Source organism: Pangasianodon hypophthalmus, chromosome 1 (assembly GCF_027358585.1).
Source record: "Pangasianodon hypophthalmus isolate fPanHyp1 chromosome 1, fPanHyp1.pri, whole genome shotgun sequence".
In the NCBI taxonomy this organism is placed as follows: Eukaryota; Metazoa; Chordata; class Actinopteri; order Siluriformes; family Pangasiidae; genus Pangasianodon; species Pangasianodon hypophthalmus.
This window is the reverse complement of record NC_069710.1, coordinates 36145808-36150097: the sequence shown is the minus strand read 5'-3', so window position 1 is coordinate 36150097 and position 4290 is coordinate 36145808. Positions and strand designations below refer to the sequence as shown.

Genomic DNA, 4290 nt, shown 5'->3' with positions numbered 1-4290 from the left:
AATAATAATAATAATAATAATGCACTTAGCTCTGGATATTTTCTGTCTCACAGAAAGTTTGTGAGTTGCTGCAGGAAATCTATAGGAAAATAGTTTTTAGTTGTATATATTTATTATAAGTTATGATTTATTTTTAAGCATAATGGAAGTGGTTGTGTTAGAGCTTGACAGACAAAAACAAAACATATTACAAAGTTTATATTTGATGTGTGTGTGATTGTGCCCTGTGGTAGACTGGCATCCTGTGCAGGGTGTACCCTGCCTTGTGCCCGTAGTCTCCTGGGATAGACTCCAGGTTCCGCGTGACCCAGTGGGATAAAGCGCTGTAGAGAATGAACGAATGAATAATGAAAACATTTATATATTACAAAGTTTATATTTTATTAATGAAAACATTTATCACACAACCAAAGAAAAGACTTTAACGCTGTAAATATTAATGCATCTTGCTCACTCTCTCTCTCATTTTTCTAGTCTCTCTCCCTCACACACTCACACACACACACACTGCACTGCATTTACTCTTCCATACTGTGACATATGAGAGAGTTGTTAAGATAACATCCTACTGCAGTATCAAAGAGTAACAGTTACCTGAATGCCATTAAGATGGTCAACTCCACTGCTCCTTACAAAACTCTCTCCATTCTTTCCTACTGCTTTCATCTCCAAAAGGGACACGTCAGTGCAGACTGATTCATTTATGAAGGTAGAGTACAATGATAGAGGGAAGAAGAGGCTTTGAAAATAACCACAACTCTTTAAGGAGCACTTAAGCAAACTGTTATTCTGTTATTTGTTCTACCTGTCAGATCTTTGCGTGCAGTTTCTGATGTTTTTTTCGTTCAGGGATTCATGAATGTACAAGCAGGATGTGTTAAATTGTACTGTTTAATGTATGTTGTTTTATACATCATGCATAGTATTGTACAGTCAGACTTTCACACATTTTCTCATGTATGTTGCATAGCATACAAAAATCTCCTCTGGTGTAGTTGTGTGGCAATAAAATAAATAAATGTTTTCTGTGAAAAGGGAACACACTGCTCACTCTTGCACTGCACTGTTTGTCTGTTTCCTCTGATGCTTGTGACTCTCTGGTCCCCACATCACACCTCGTTGACAAGAGTTATAGACTGGGAAAGATATTTCATTAATTTCTGGAATCATGCTAACCTTAAACCTGAAGTGAAAACCAAACACAAGCAAGAAAGAAGGCACAGTTCCTCACCGTTTGGATCAAACTTAGAAAAAAAGGCAGAAGTGAAACTTCTGCAAAACACTTCTAAGAAGATTTCTTAATATTCTATATTAGTTCCACAAAAATGCTATGTGGTTAGTTTCACAAAAGCTTTTGTCTTTTGCATCTATTGTACATGTACAACCTCCTCACGTGCATAAAGTTTTTCAGCCCTTCTGATTTGTCCACATTATGTTCCTCATTTCTCCATTTACATCATGTCATTTTATGTATTTAAAGCAGACATGCTAGTGGTTCCCCTGCTCTGTAACAGAGACCCAACTGCAGACCATGTTTCTTCTTTGTGTGTTTACGTCTATTGTGCTAAGAGCACTTACTGGTCAGGCAAAAGTGGTTGAAAATTTTAATGAGTGTCGTGAATATTTTTACAAAGGTCAAGAACCAGCTGGGATGGACCAGAATGCCAAGAAAATCTGCCAGAGTTTTGGACACGGAGGTTTTTATTATGCTACACTTTACTCGGTTCATCACAGAATTCCTTTGTACAGTGCATATACGCTTGACCCCGAATGCTCGAATAACCCAGGAAGGGCAGACTCACCATGGCACATAGAGCCACAGGTAATGTGTTCTGCTGCCTAAGAAAATCTTATATTAATATTATTTTATTGTAAAATATTAATTAGCATTTTAAGCTCCACATTTCCGAATAAATAATTGAATGGTGTTAAATTAAGTATTAAGCTGTCTTTATTCAATCGCCCTACAGTTTATATGTGACCACATACTGATGCATTTGTCAAACCAAAGATAGAATATTGTGTAAAAATTAAATAATTTCTAACATAATATTTCTTCTGTAGCTTTCTAACAGCAATCAACCCGAATCGATGGTCCTAGAGAGTGAATCAGACAAAAATAAAATAAAGAAAAATCAAGCCATTAGCAGTGACTACGCTGAAACAGGATATGATCGTGGACACCTGAACCCTAATAGTTTTCAATTTGCAGACACTATTAAAAGATCATCTTAAAATGGATGAAGATCAGGATCAAGATCAAGATCAGGCAACAGTCTACATTGTTACGGGTACTGTACCCGATCAAAATTCAAGAATACCTATGGAGTCTCGAAGGGTCACGGTGCCCTCTCACATCTGGACAGCTGTCTGTTATGAACACAGTTTTGATAATACAAAGTCATTTTCCTTTGGCTATATAGGAAGAAACCAGCCGGAAACCATCATAAGGGCCGATGAGTGTTTCACAATTAAATACTGAGCTGAGACAACTCTATTCAAGTTCTGTGTCAATTAAAATTTTCATTGGCGACTGTTTCACTGACAATGCTAGATCTAAGCAGGCTGTGACGACGTTTCTAAATAAACTGCCAGAGAACCAAAGACACAAGATGCCCTCAGATGTGCAGAACACTTATCTTGCAGTCAAAAGAGTCATTGACAGTGACAGTGGAGGCCCTTCCGCAAAATTCAGGGTGACTAGGATGACCGCAACACTTGGCATTGACAGTTTACACGCTTTCTCCACTGTGGTAGAAGAAATGAAGAATGTGGAAAGTGCGTGTCTTATAACTACTGCTAAAAATAGTAAAAGTATTTTTTCTGAAGATCTCAAAAAAAGGGATGTATTGGAGCAGTCTGACTCTGTGGAATGCCAGGTTGTCCCAGAGAAATCTGTTGCTGGATGGCAGACTGCAGCTGATGGCTCACAGTGCCAGAGTGTCTCAGTCACTAGTACCATGTGTTCCTGCACCACAGAAAGTGATACCAAGCCCTGCTGCTCTTCTCCCTGCCTGTACCAGCAAGATCGAAAGAGCTACTGGTGTTACTCAGGGCAGAGACTGATACAGTGCTCACCCCAGTACTCACTCATTACATATAATGGTGAGAGGTGCAAAGATAATCATCCCTGTGCCACATACGGTTATGACTACTACTGGTGTCGGAAAGTCTCTGGGTCCTGGGACTTCTGCAGCCCTCCTCTGTGGCAAAGTAAGGCTAAAGATGGGAAGTACTGCCGCAACAACCACGCCTGTGCCAAATATGGTACAAGTGAGCCGTGGTGCTACACTGATGATGACAAAAAAAAACCGTGCTGTACTTCTGATGACTGTTTCTCTGCTGTGAACGGCAAAACCTGCAATTCTGATCACCCATGTGGTTACCATGACTACGGTTACCTGTGGTGCCGTACTACTGATGGCAGTTGGGATTACTGTTGCAAAAATTGTAGTTATTAGTTGGTTTACAATGTTTAATACATTTACTTCACTTGTCACATTCACTTAATTAATTCACTTGTCATCTTATTACTATATTCCTTATATTTCCCTATATATTCTATTTTATTGTATTTCCATTTTTTAATATATTATATATACTGTCAAAGTTCTTCATTTTTATTCTATTTTTTTCTTATAATATTTGACTCTTCTATATAACAAGGACAGTGGTAAAAAGCATTTCACTGCATGTCCTACTCTGTATGATTGTGTATGTGAAGAATAAAATTTGAATTTATAACTAAACTAGAATGAACTGTACCCAGTTGAATTGCAAGGTTCGTTTTGACTGTACCTATAACAGATTCTGACCAAGAAACTTTCTTGCTCATAAAATTAAGACTTACGTATGCTTCTGAATATAAAAGCACCTTGCACACCGAAATATGTAAAAACCGAAAGAAAAAAAAAATCAGATTAATCCACACATTAGCCATACTCAAAAAGAACAATACATTGTTTTCAGTAAAATCCCCCATAAGCTAATAAGACAAGAACTACAGAACAATGGTATGATTTTCCCAAAGCACAAGAGAAAACATACATCCAGCATAACACAGTACAAACCGCCATATTAACATACCAGCAGCAAGAAGGCGAGAACTGGAAAGAAGACATTTCAAGTGACTTGAACGATGAAAACCTTCCAGGGTAGCACCCCCACATAAAATTGTATATCAGGACACAACTCCATAGATGAACAGGGTGAAGCAGGAGAACCTTGGGAGGAATTAGACGCAGCTGGGGAGCCCATTCTCCTTTGTTAAGGCACTCTAACAAATTACAT

At 38.2% G+C, this 4290-nt stretch overlaps 1 pseudogene; it reads left to right on the top strand.

Moving 5' to 3' along the window:
• The first annotated feature begins 1383 nt into the window (after positions 1-1383).
• On the top strand, positions 1384-3744 carry LOC113546562 (uncharacterized; annotated as a pseudogene).
• The last annotated feature ends 546 nt before the right edge of the window (positions 3745-4290 follow it).